The sequence below is a fragment of the Coenobita brevimanus genome, chromosome 59, assembly GCF_032717465.1.
Source record: "Coenobita brevimanus isolate Jiangsu-jjx chromosome 59, ASM3271746v2, whole genome shotgun sequence".
In the NCBI taxonomy this organism is placed as follows: Eukaryota; Metazoa; Arthropoda; class Malacostraca; order Decapoda; family Coenobitidae; genus Coenobita; species Coenobita brevimanus.
The window spans coordinates 11,956,839-11,970,896 of NC_137012.1; positions in this window are offsets into that span (position 1 = coordinate 11,956,839).

Sequence of the window (14,058 nt, forward strand, 5' to 3'; positions counted from 1 at the left end):
CAGAATCATCACTCAAGTTAGGTGAAATATTAGACATTACCAAAGGGATAGCTCCATATGTAATGTAATGACCTAGCAGCATTACCATTGCACAGTTATATGCGTATGTCTGTTATACATACACATCTTACAATATGTCATACAATAACCAATTAAACCATATTGCATTAATTCAATTATGTATACAACTTGTTTAAAATGTAATATTACTGGATCATCGCAATATTACAATGAATAATATATCTATACAATATTATAATCAATATTATGTATTAATAGATTAGCATATGTCAATGATGATTGCTGTTGGAGGACTCCCAGCTGCGTGACCTAGCGATGTCAGGACTCTAAAATATCTTAATACATAATAGTCAGCAACATACTCGTACATATATAGTCTAGAGGTTCGGTCAATGTCAAACCTAGGGACCAAAAGGAAATGACGTTAGCACCTCTCCAGAATGCCACTCACCAGCAAAATAGCCCACGAACAGCGCCTTGTGACCATACACACACATACACACACACAGGCTTCTAGAACATTCAACAACAGTATAGCACACGTGACACGGCCCCTGCCAAACGAGAATGTAGGAATCTGAGCTCAGAAGGGGACTGGCTATAGAAACGGCAGGTAGTGGAGAGAGCGAATAAGAAGAGAGGTCTGACTAGACTTAGTAACTATATTAAATCCCTGTATAATACTTACGCTGCTCAACTTAGACTTTTCTTGGAAGATAATAAATCAAGATCAACTCCCTGTATTCATCTTTAACTCCTCCTGCTCTTCAATTACCAAAATAACTTTAACCAAAACTCAAGACTCACCTCTTGCAAGATTAAAGAGTTACATATATATAAATGTTGACTACAAAGCTCCAACACAAGGATAAGGAGAGAAACCCAGAAACAGTTTGAGGAAGAATTATAAATAAAAGTAGTGATCAACTGAAGCAATTTTACAGCTATATCCGAAGCAAATCCAAAGTTACAGTTATAATATAGTCCATTGCAGACGAGGTGATCATCTGTAAACATGACAAAGATATCTGTGCCAATCAGTTTTTGCGAAGAAAATAATTTTGAAAGACATTATATGGAACAAGCATGACCACACATATTACCAGATATACGAATATGAGAAAAAGAAATACAGGAGGAGTTAAGTAAATTAGACAAAGGAAAAGCAAATGGTCCTGACGAAATCTCATGTTGGGTGCTACAAGAATGTGCAAAAGGGTTAAGTAGACCAATATATTTAATACTCAAGGAATCCTTGGGTTAAGACAAACTACCTGATATTTGGAAGAAAGCAAACATATTCCCCTATTCAAGAAAGGTAATAGACAAAATGCACTCAACTACCGACCATTATCACTAACCAGTGTTGTAAGGATGATATTAGAAAAGCTGATAAGAAAAGTTTGGGTAAACCATCTAGAAGAAACAATATGATAACAGAAAGGCAGTCTGGTTTTAGGAAAGGGAAATCATGTGTTACTAACCTATTAAGCTACTATGACTGAGTTGCAGAAACATTACAAAAAAGAGAAGGATGTGTGGACATTATCTATCTAGAAATCAAGAAAGCATTTGGAATGTAAGGGGAGCGAGTGATGAGGTGAAAGAGAGAGAGATTGTCCAGGTGCTTGACGGTGTGAAAGCTCATGTATGCGGAATAACTGAAACGAAATGGAGAGGTGAGAGTGTGAGAGAATGGGAGTATAGATGGGGTATATGTGCAGGAGTAGGTGAGAATGAGAGGGCAAGAGAAGGAGGATGTATAGTTGTGAGTAAAAGATGAAAGAAGAGCATAAGAGAGTATGGATCAGTTGGGTCAAGAATTGTGTGGGTAAGATTGAAAGTTGGAATACAAATGTGGGCGATAGTGTGTGTATGCACCAACTAAAGATTGTGCAAGTAGAGTGAGAGAAGACTTCTGGACAAATGTGGAAGTGTGCATGGAAAAGTTTGGAAGGATTAAGAGAGTGTTTTTGATCGGTGATATGAATAGTAAAGTAGGGAATGTGAAGGTGGATGGAATAGTTGGTGAGTGGGGGGTGCCTGCTGAGATAGATGAGAACGGCAGAGCGTTAGTGGACATTTGTGCTGGGAGTGGGTTGGTGATAGCCAATACCCTCTTCAGGCACAAAATGATCCACAGGTATACATGGCGAGTGATGAGAAGGGTGGGTGGTGAACTGAATGAAAGGAAGGCAATGATTGATTATGTGTGTGTGGATGAAAGGATGCAAAAATGTGTAATGGATGCAGGAGCTTATAGAGGTTGGGGGAGTGGACTTTCTGACCACTACTTGGTGATGGCCAGAATCAAGGTCCAATTAGGATGGACAAATAGAAGAAGGGATGGATGGAAAGAAGGAGTATTTGTAAAGAGAGTGGAAAGGATACAAGAGGATGAAAAAAAGGCAGAGTATAAGAGAGAAGTGGAGGAACGATTAGGCAAATATGAGGTGGAGCAGATGGGAGACGTGGAAGGTGTGTGCAGGATATTTACAGAAGAAATATGTGCAGCATGTGATGTGGTGTGTGGGATGAAGAGAAGACGGATGGGTGTGCAAGGAACAGCATGGTGGAATGAAGAGGTGAAACAGGCTGTGGCACAGAACAAGAAAGCATACAATGAATGGATGAGAAATAGGGGCGTGGAAGAAGTTGAGAGGCGAAAGATAGAGTTAAATGTAGAAAGAAAGAGAGAGGTGAAAAGATTAGTAAGAGAGAGTAAGAAGAGAGTGGATGAAGAATTTGGAAGGAACTTGAGTGTAAAGTGGAGGGACTTTAAGAAAATGTTCTGGAAAGAGGTGAAAAGAGTAAGACAGGGTGGAAATGAAGTTAGCAGGGGAGTGAAAGATAAAAATGGTAGATAACTAGTGGAGAAGGGAGAAAAAGTGAGCAGATGGAGAGAACACTATAAGGAATTGTTGATCATAGAGGATGGAAGTAATGCGAGTATAAGTGGCTGGGGAATGGCTGGGAGGAGGAGGGAGGTGAGAAGACAGGAAGAAATCAGTATGATAGAAGTTGTGGGAGCAATGAAGAAAGTTAAATTGGGGAAACCCCCAGGAATTGATGGAGTGTGTGGCGAAATGTTGAAGTATGGGGGACAGATAGTAGTAGAATGGATGTGGAAAATGTGCAGATTGGCCTGGGAGGAAGGTAGAGTCCCGGAGGATTGGAAGTCAGGTATAATTATTCCCTTGTACAAAGGAAAAGGGGAAAAAGAAGTGTGTGGTAATCATAGGGGCGTCTGTTTTCTTAGTATAATAGGAAAAGTGTATGGTAGGATACTTATTGACAGAGTTAGAGAAAAAATAGAGGAATTAGTTGGAGAAGAACAGGGAGGCCTTAGAAAGGGAAGAGGTTGTGTAGATCAGATATTCATGCTTAGATCTTTAGTGGAAAAGTTTCTAGAGAAGGGAAAGAAGTGTATGTGGCTTTCATGGATTTGGAGAAAGCATATGACAGGGTGGATAGACAAGGATTGTGGAAAGTATTAAGAATATATGGAGTAGATGGGAAGTTGTTGAATGCTGTGAAGAGTATGTATGATGGTGCTAAGGCTGCAGTGTGTGTGGATGGTGAACTGAGTGAATTTTTCTCTTTGAAGGTTGGGTTGAAACAGGGATGTGTCATGTCTCCATGGTTGTTCAATCTGTACATGGATGGGGTAATAAAAGAGGTACAAGGTAGGGTAGTGGATGTTGGAGTGGCCCTGGTGAGAGAGTGTAGTGTTTGGAAACTCCCTGTACTGTTGTTTGCAGATGATACTGTGTTGTTGAATGAAGACGAAGGAGAGCTGCAAGGCTTGGTGGATGAGATTGGAAGAGTGTGTAAGAAACGGAATCTAAAAGTGAATGTAGGGAAGGGTAAAGTGATGGTCTTTGAGAAAGGTGAAGTCAGTGAATGTACACCGAGATTGGATGGTGAGGAATTGGAAAATGTGAGTACGTTTAAGTACTGTACTTGGGTAGTGTGATGAGTAAGGATGGAGCTTTTGGAGGGTGAAGTGCTTGAAAGGGTACAGCAGGGAAGAAAGGTTGCTGGTTCCTTGAAAGCAGTGATAAGAAGCAGGGAAGTGAGCAGGGAAGTGAAAAAGTTAGTATATGACAGTATTGTGATACCCACTCTAACGTATGGAAGTGAAGCTTGGACGTTGCTGGAAGGACACAAGTCAAGAGTGAGAGCAGTGGAAATGAGTTATTTAAGAGGAGCCTGTGGAGTCACATGGAGAGACAGGCTAACAAATGGGTATATAAAGGAGCATTGTGGTGTGGATGCGGATGTGATAGGAGGCGTTATGAGGAACACACTGAGGTGGTTTGGCCATGTGGAGAGGATGAAGGGTGAAAGACTGACGAAGAGAGTGTATGTGAGTGAGGTGAAGGGGGGAAGAGGGAGGGGGAGGCCGAGGATGAGATGGAGGGGTGGGGTGGAGAGGTATATGAGAAAGGGAGGTGTGAGCTGGGAGCGGGGCAGTGAAATGGCAGGGGACGGCGACGTGGAGGCGATTTGTTTGTGGTCCCCCCGAACGGGATTGAGGCGTCTGGCAATAGATAGATAGATGGATTTGACAGAGTACTACACCAAAACTGTGCCATCAAGGAGGAATCCAAGGCAATCTGTACTGTTGGAAGCAAGATTATCTCAGAAAAAGGGATATGAGAACAGTACTAAGAGGAAATTACTCATCATGGAGGGAAGTGACCAGCGGAGTTCCACAGGGCTCAGTGCTGGCACCAGTAATGTTTTTAGTGTATATAAATGACATAGATAGTAACATTGGAAATGAAAGCTATCTAAATGTGTTTGCTGATGATGAAAAATACAAAAGATGATTACTAACAGACTCTTGTAGAGAGCTACAAGAAGAATTAAACAAACTTCATGAATGTAGCCATAAATGGCAAATGGAATTCAATGTGGACAAGTGTCATGTAATTAAGTTTTGTAAAAGTGGAAAATGACCGGATCGGGATTATAAGTTAGGAAGTAAAACCCCACACATATCAGAAAGGGAGAAGGACCGAGGAGTGATTATCAATAACAGATTATCCCAGGATGACTACATCAATGAGAAGGTACAGAACAAGTATACACTGCTTGCTGCTTGCTAATATGAGAATAGCATTCACATACAAAATTGAAGAAAAGATAATAACATCGTTCAACAGACCAGCCGTGGAGTATGCATCAGTGGTCTGGAATCCTCATCTCAAGAAACACATACATAAGACTGAAAGAGTTCAAAGAGCCACAACATGGTGGGTACTAAGCTTAACCCCTTAACCTCGGGCGTCACTTTTGTGACGCTCGGGAGCAAGGGATCATACCACGGGGTGTCACTTTTGTGATTCTGTGTTATTTTGAATTTGCCTGGGCTTTCAATGGTGGCTTATATCATCTATCAGTACTACCAGTGTCCAGCTATACTCAGTTCTGCTAATGTCATCTATACTCCCATCCACTGTTGACAATTTAGCCATTTTTCCCCTGTCCTTGACTCCCCTCCTTACCTCCCTCCATTACCCTCTTCTCCCACCTGCCCAGCTATGCTGCGCTACACAAATTCTTGACTGATTTTTCCACTCATTTTATCTGTTGAAATGTGTCCTATGCCCTATTCTTAAACATAATAATATAAAAAGGAAAGAGAAAAGGTAATTGATAATGTCATTCACCTGGAATGGGCTAATTATCACCTGACAACACCCCATGTGCACTCGTTCATTAATTTTTCCTATTTATTTACTCTTGAAATATGCCATATGACCTGTTCTCATAATAAAAATATATATAAGAAAGGAAGGGAGAAGCCTAAGTGATATTTACATTCACCTGGAACTACCTAATTTATTATGTATTGTCTAGATTTCCTGCCAATCATTTCATAGCGTATAAATTAGCAGCTGTCATGACGCTGACATTGGCAACACTTCACTGCCCTTAGGGCTGGCCACAGCATTCAGTTTACTGTCGTCTTTCAAGGTGAAAACATGTCAGATTCACGCCTGTCCAATTCTGCCGCTTTTGAGCCCCATGCAATGGGCCCTGTGACCTCTACCCCTACTAAACCTCATGTGGGAAGGGGTAAAGGGCTAAGTGACTCTGCTATGGAACGTGAACTGGCTGATATCAATGATAATGATGGACAGTGACTATGATCTTTTTGGTGACTCTAAAACAGTGCAAGTGGAAATGTAAATAAAGTGTAAATAATGTATAAACAGCAAGTGAAAGCAATGGATGTAAATATGATTGAACAGTAGAAAATAGTTTTATAAGTTATTGCAATTGACAGTGCATAACATAGTGCATATAAAATAGAAATGTAAATATTGAAAATACATTACGTAGTTTACTGAACAAGAAAATGAATGCCTGGAGTGAAAATAAACTGCTATTACTGAAGGAAACTTTTGGATAAATACTGTAGATATATATAAGTGTAATAAAGTAATAGGAATATAAAGTGTGAGTGTGTTTATGAATAATAAATGACAGAATACCAGAGGGGAACGATCACGGATGGGAAGCTCGTACATGCTCGTTATTTACACTGCTTTCAATGTGTGTTTTTTTTTGGAGTATGGATTCCAAACTACTTGAAAATCATAGAATAGCGATTCTAGTGATAATGTCAGCCTGTGGTAATCATATTACGGGGTGTAGGGAAGTGTAAAGTGGAGACTTCATTAACCAACAACCTCAGAAGTCTCCACAAGTCCTACGGTTGTCAATGAAGGCTCATCAAACATACCAAGAGAAAGCTGAAGGTATGTGCCATATGCATATGTAATTATAATATTGTATTCTAGGACTAATAACTGATTTTTGGCAAATATTTTTTAAAAGTCAGTTGGAGCGTGAATATCCCTGTGGGACACGCAAGGAGCAGGTCCAACATCCCCGTGGTGTAGGGGTTAAGGGATCTAAACTACAAAGAATGACTGGAAAAATTGAATCTGCCAACACTACAGGAGAGAAAGAAAAGAGAAGACTTGATTATGCTATATAAATGTGTCTCAGGGAAAGAGAAAATAGACATAAATGAGTATATAACATATGGGGACAAAATATCAGCAAGAGGACATTGCAAAAAACTGCATGAAAAATGAGGTGATAAACACGTAAGGAAATTCAGTTTTCCTAATAGGGCAATTGATCAGCGGAATGAAATAGTGTATACAAAAACAGTTCATAAATTTAAGGATATGTGTGATAAAAGTGATTTTATACACGGGACAGTACAAGCTTGACTCATTCCTGTTAAGCTGCCCCATACCGACAGGTTTTTCACCAATGACCTCCACCAATCCCGGCAGATTTTGTTTGGGGGGGGGGAGGCTAAAACCACCATTTATGAGAAACATGGAAAATTCATAGAGAAATCGCTCACCTGAGCATAAAACTGCCAGTACAGGGGACCATACACTCACCTGGCATTATGTTTTATGGGGCCTGGCTTCAGAGAAAACGTTTTTTATGGGAGGAGTAACTATTCCAAACCACTCAGAATAGGTAGATACTTATTTATATTGTACGAATTTATATGCAGTATGTGAGCATATTGGTTTTCACACAGTAATATAGGCAATATATGCATTGTTTCATTCACCAAACACATCAACACACCCCACCTTTTTTGGCGACATTACCTGCTCATCACTTCTCATCGTTTGTTCCTCAATGCAATGTAAACTTTGTCCTCCACATCGTCATCGTTTGGGGAATCACTCTCGCCTTGAATTTCATACCATGGCACAACATGTCTTTACTGGCCAGGTCACTGGTAACAGGTGAGTTGCTCAGACAATGGCATGCGAGTGGGGGGAGGTCATGCGGGGTAAGGCATTGTCCCCACCTGGGCTCGGGTAGAGGAAGGTGTCCCGCGTATACGTACCAAAAATTTGAAAAATGTGCAAATGATGGACCTTGCAACTGCACTGTGTTTATAAACATCAACGGGAATCAGAGTGACAAAGTGTTTGGATGCATATATATACATCAACGGGATGTGGTGGGTTAAGATACAATTAGGTAAGAACAATTAGGTAAGACCACACACACACACACACACACACACACACAAGTAATCCTGATTAACATTCTCCTTTTGGTTGCGATATGAATGTGTATGACTGTATTCGTACATAAATAATGAATGACATGCTGCGTGAAAGGAACAATGTTACGGAGTGCTACCGCACTCCATAAGTAGGAATGACGCATGTTGAGTGGCGTCTCTTATAGGGTATATGAAGATCCGCGAGAAAACGGTCGCATAGCTTAGTTCTTAGATTTTGAACTTAAAGACCTTCGCTATTCAAGTGCAAAACTACTCACATAGTCTTGCTAACTTTCGCAGGAGTAGCAAAATCAGACCATAAAAATATCGATTTTGTTCTTTCTTTCTTCTTCATGAGTCATAACTCCAAAACTAAAAAGCCGCACACGAGCGTACAATACACCAAAATGCTGCTTGTCGAGTGTAGATGTTTCCTTTCGTGTTTAGAAAAGTGTTGAGGCTACGGTTCGCGAGTTACGGCCTGAAAACCTCCTGAAAACCACATCGCTGTCACACGTAAATACGCCATTTTGCGAAATATTAGTTAGCTACAGCTGGCCTACAGTTAAAGAACGTACCAAAACACCTCTTTTCACGGGAAGGCACCCTCGTTATTGTCTTTCAGTAAGCTATGCATGTAACAGTGTCTGACTGCCTTATGCATAATATTATTATACATCCACAAAAAGATCATAAACTAGAAAACAAAAATTTTCTTCTAAAATGATTGTTAAGAAGTGGGAATGGCAAAAATGCACAGACAAGAGATGAAAAAAAGCACAAAAACAAGAAAGCATTCAGGATGAGAGGAGATTGGGAGACCTTTATTCATTACTACATTCCACCAGCTACAAGTCTGTGGCTGAAGTATGGAATGTAGTAATGGGTATAGGTCATTTTAGAAGGAAATTTTTGTTTCCTTGTAAGCAGGGAATCATATTGCTGATGTTGTTAAAACCCAAGGCTAAACAAGGCACAACGAAAAATATCGCTTAAGAAAACAAGAGAATGAGGAGGAGGATGTAAAAGGAAATAAATGGATGCCTCTTCAGGCGTGAAGAACACCCTGTATGCAAAGATGAGAATCGAGGAAAAGTACAAATAAGAAGGCAGATAAAAAAACGTGGTAGTGAAGACACCAGTTCCATGTTCCCTATTCAAGTGCACACACTATAGTTTTTCTATCGCATATAACTTCCTTTGCTTCTGAACAGATGATTATTATCTAAAATCAAATTCGAAATGTCTGGGGAATTAGATTTTTATATATATTTTTTTTTACTTGTGTTTTTTTCCTGGTGATTTTGGATTCTTTTTATGCCTACGTCCATCTCAGGTGAAGAAGGCATTAAATGATTGTCTATCCATCCATGCGTCAGTGGGTGCATGCGTTGGTGCATCCCTTTGTACTTAACACTTTCCTTGGTGCGATATCTCTTGAACCCAACAACGCAATTATACCAGACTTCTGTCAGTGACGTAGTATGAGCAGATGATGAACTGATTATGTCAGCTAGGTCAAGGAGTACAAGGTCAAGCTATATAGGGTCACCTCAGTTTTTCCTTGTGGGCTCGATATCTCCTAAACTCCTCAACAGATTTCGATACAGTATGAAGGGACGATGAACTGATTAGGTTAGCAAGGTCAAGGTCATACGAGCTTCGGAGCGATATCTGATGAACCCTTGAATAGATTTCGACCAAACTTTTGTCGGTGACACAGTATGAAGGGAGGATGAATTGATTAGATGAGTAAAGTCAAGGAGTCAAAGATCAAGGTCGTTTGACTTAGTTCTTTCTTGAGGGTGGAATATCTCCTGAACTCCTTGAGAAATTTCAACAAAAATTTTGTCAGATATACAGCATGAAGGGACGATGAATTGATTAGGTTAGCAAGGGCAAGGAGTCAAAGGTCAAGGTCATACGGGTGTGGGCACTATATCCCCTAAACCCTTAGATGGATTTCGAAAAAACTTTTGTCAGCGATACAGTATGATGGGACGATTAACTGATTATGTCAACATGGTCAGTGGGTCAAAGGTCAAGGTCATATGAGGTCAACTTAGTTTTCCGTTAGTCTCATTTCAATTAACCCTGTCATGGAGGATGTATGGCTAATCCGTGCACAAGGCTTGGCAAAGGTTTACTGAGCAACGCTTTGTGTCGACACCTCGGGGCCTGAGCTGTTGGTGTTTCATTTTCTTCATGGAGGAAGAGAAGTTTTGGGGTCATCATGGTGAGGCATTGATTATCATTACTTTTAACAAGTTTATGAATGCCTACTGATCTAGCAGGTTGCAGCATTTCCAGGTGTTGCTCATAAAGTATTACGTCCAAGAGGTGGTTGGGGTTTACTGTTCACCTAATACCACTATAGGGCGAACTGCTGGTCATTCTCTACTCTAATGGCTGAACAAAAAAATATCTTAGCCCCAAGCCCCTATGCTTGTGATGGGAAGATATAGGCTTGCATAATACTGACAGGTAAGAGTAAACTGACAACATCTGGTCCAGTCATTTATAATAACTGTATTGTATTATATTTCATCCACCATATCTGGGTGGAGATTTTCGTCCTTCTGTAGCGAATCTTCTGTAACTCAGTGGCAGAATTTAACAATACTTTTTCATAAATCTTTTTATAACACCTGTTCGTATCATCATATACTTGTGTTAATGTCTTGTAACAAATCAGTTTCTGAATAAAAATTCAGTGGCTCAACATCATTTCTGTAACACTTCATCGTGAGTGGCAACATATTCTAGTGATGTTTTCTTGTTGGTCCGTTGGGCACACTAAATGCAATACTCGAGTGCTGGGTGGAGGGAGGAACCAGTCTTTGGACTGTCGACTGTGCTAAAAGGGCCCATGTTCGTTTCTTTGGAGGCCAAGACATGCGATCTAAGGCAGGGAAACATTTTATTTTATGCAAGGAAGAAGGTAGAAATCTAGAATCCCTAGAATCAGTCTAGAAATTTGGAATCCCACTAGAAATCCAGAATCCTAGAAACCCTCTAAAAACCTAGAAACCCTACAATTCTTCTAGACATCTAGAATCCCAAGAATCTCTCTCGAAACCTAAAATCCGTAGATTCCCTCTAGAAACCAAAAATTTCTGGAATCCCACTAGCGATCTAGAAATCCTCTAAATTTCTATAATCCCATTAGAAACTTAGAATTCTTAGAAAACTTCTAGACACCTAGAATACTTCTAGAAACCTACAGTTCCTACAATTCTTCTAGAAACCTACAATCCCTAGAATCCCTCCACAAACCTACAATCCTAGAATCCCTTCACTGACCTACAATCCTAGAGTACCTCCACAAACCTACAATCCTAGAATCCCTCCACAAACCTACAATCCTAGAGTCCCTCCACAAACCTACAATCCTAGAATCCCTCCACAAACCCACAATTCTAGAATCCCTCCACAAACCTACAATCCCAGAATCCCTCCACTGACCTACAATCCCAGAATCCCTCCACTGACCTACAATCCCTAGAATCCCTCCACAGACCTACAATCCTAGAATCCCTTCACAAATCTTCAATCATAGAATCCCTCCACAAACCTACAATCCTAGAATCCCTCTACAAACCTACAGTCCTAGAAACCCTCCACTGACCTACAATCGTAGAATCCCTCCACAAACCTACAATCCCTAGAATCCCTCTAGAAACCCAGAATCCCTATAGAAATCCAGAAACCCCATGATCCTCAATAAACTTTGAACAACTGGAATCACTCTAAATACCTGGAATTCTTAGAATCTACCTGAAAACGTAGAATCCGTCCAGGAACCCAGAATCCCAGAATCTCTCTAGAACCCTAGAAATCTCTTGAAACCAAGAATCTCTCTAGACTTATAGAATATCTGGAATACAAATACGAAGCAAGAATCCCTAAAATCGCTCTAGATACCTAGAATCCCTCTAAAACAAAGAATCCCTAGAATGCCACTAGAAACCTAGAATCCCCCTACAAACCTAGAATCCCAAGAATTCCTAAGCAAACCTAGTAGCCTTCGAAGCCTAGAATCCATACAGAAATCTAGAATTCCCAGAAACCTAGAATTTCTTAAGAAACCTAGAATCTCAAGATTCAATCTAAAAACCTTGAATGCTTAGAATCTCTCTAGAAACCTAGAATCCATCTGAAAACCTAGAGTTCCCCTAGAAACGTAAAATCCTAGAATGTGTCTATAAACCCAGAATTAATGGAACCCCAAGAAACTCAGAATCCCTAGAATTCCTCTAGAAATGTAATATCCCTATAATTTCTCTCAAAACATAGAATCCTTTAGAATCCCTAGTATCCCTAGAATTCCTCTGGAAACCTCAAATCCCTCTGGAAATCTAGAATCTCTAGAATACATCTTAAAACTCAGAAACCCTCCCTTCCCCCTAGAAACGCCAAAATCCAAGAACACCTCAAGGAATACAAAATTCCTAGAATCCCTCTTGAAACTTAGAATCCCAAGCATTCCCTTAAAAAACTATAATTTCTAGAAACCCTCTAGCAACACAGAATCCGTGCAATACCTCTAAAATCCTTGAATTCCTAGAATCCTCTAGGATCCTTGACTCCCTCTAGAAACCTAGAATTCCTAGAATCCATTATTAGATCTAAACTTTCTCTGGAAACATAGAATTCCTTTAGAGGCTTAGAATACCTACGGAAATCTTGAATTCCTTGAATACCTCCAGAATCCCAAAATCCTCAAGGAACCTAGAATCCCTACAATCCCATTAGAGACTCAAATCATTATAATCTCTCTAGAAACCTTGAATCCCTAAAATCCCCCTAGAAAAGTAGAATTCATAAAATCCCTCCAGAAACCAATCCATCCATAAAATTCTTATAGAAACCTAGAATCCCCAGAACCCGTCTAGTAGTATAGAATACGTCTAGAAACCTTAAATCCCTACAATCCCTCTGGAAACCTGAAATCCCCGGAATCCCCATCGAAACTTAGAAGCCCAAGAATCCCTCTAGAAACCTAAAATCACTACTTTTGATTTAGAAACCTAGAATCCCTCTAGAAACCCAGAATCCTTAGAATCAATATAGAAACTCTGAATTTGTCTAGAAACCCCAAATCGGTAAGGTGTTACTGCAACTCAAACTGATCATATGTTTACTTTTTTTTTTTTTTTTTACTGTCGGTCCAAAGAAGAAAAACTAGAGCATGGGAAAAACAGATAACCGTTTCATATAAGCCGAAAACTCCCATTCTCGTGGGGAGTCTGGGGGATGGCGAATGGTTAACATCAGTTGGCGGGAGTGTAAATGTTGCGCCAAAACAATTACAAAAGAACGAAGTAGAAATTTAGATTTTGTCACTATTGTTGTTGCCGTGATTTAAGGTCCTCTTGAAAAAGAACGTCTCAGGAGGTCTTCAAATGATCTCAGGCGAACTTCATATTGTGAGGTAATCCTTGGGGAGATATGGGAGAATTAAATAAAAAGGACCTGCCTTTGAACGGATTCACTGACTTTATAAATGTCCTCAGAAGTGCAGTTTCGAATATGAAGATAAGTTCAGCTAGCTTAATGTTTTATAAAATTGGTTAGATTAGCATAGAATGAGTTATATTAGGTTAGGTTAGGAAAAATAAAGTTAAGTTACGACAATTTAGGACATGTTTCAGTAAATAGGCAAGATTAGGGTAATTTCGTTTAATAGTGGCATTCAAAGATGGTGTCCATACATATATATATATATATATATATATATATATATATATATATATATATATATATATATATATATATATATATATATATATATATATATAAATCATCATCATCATCAAGACCTCCTTTCCCACTGTAGGGCAGGGTGTGGAGTAGCAATGTCCAGACAGCCCAGATTTGCCCAATCCAATGGACCACGTTTCCATACAGTCATCATTCAAGCCCCCGGACTCCTGGCTCTGTCGGATACGCCAAAAACATTCACCACGTTC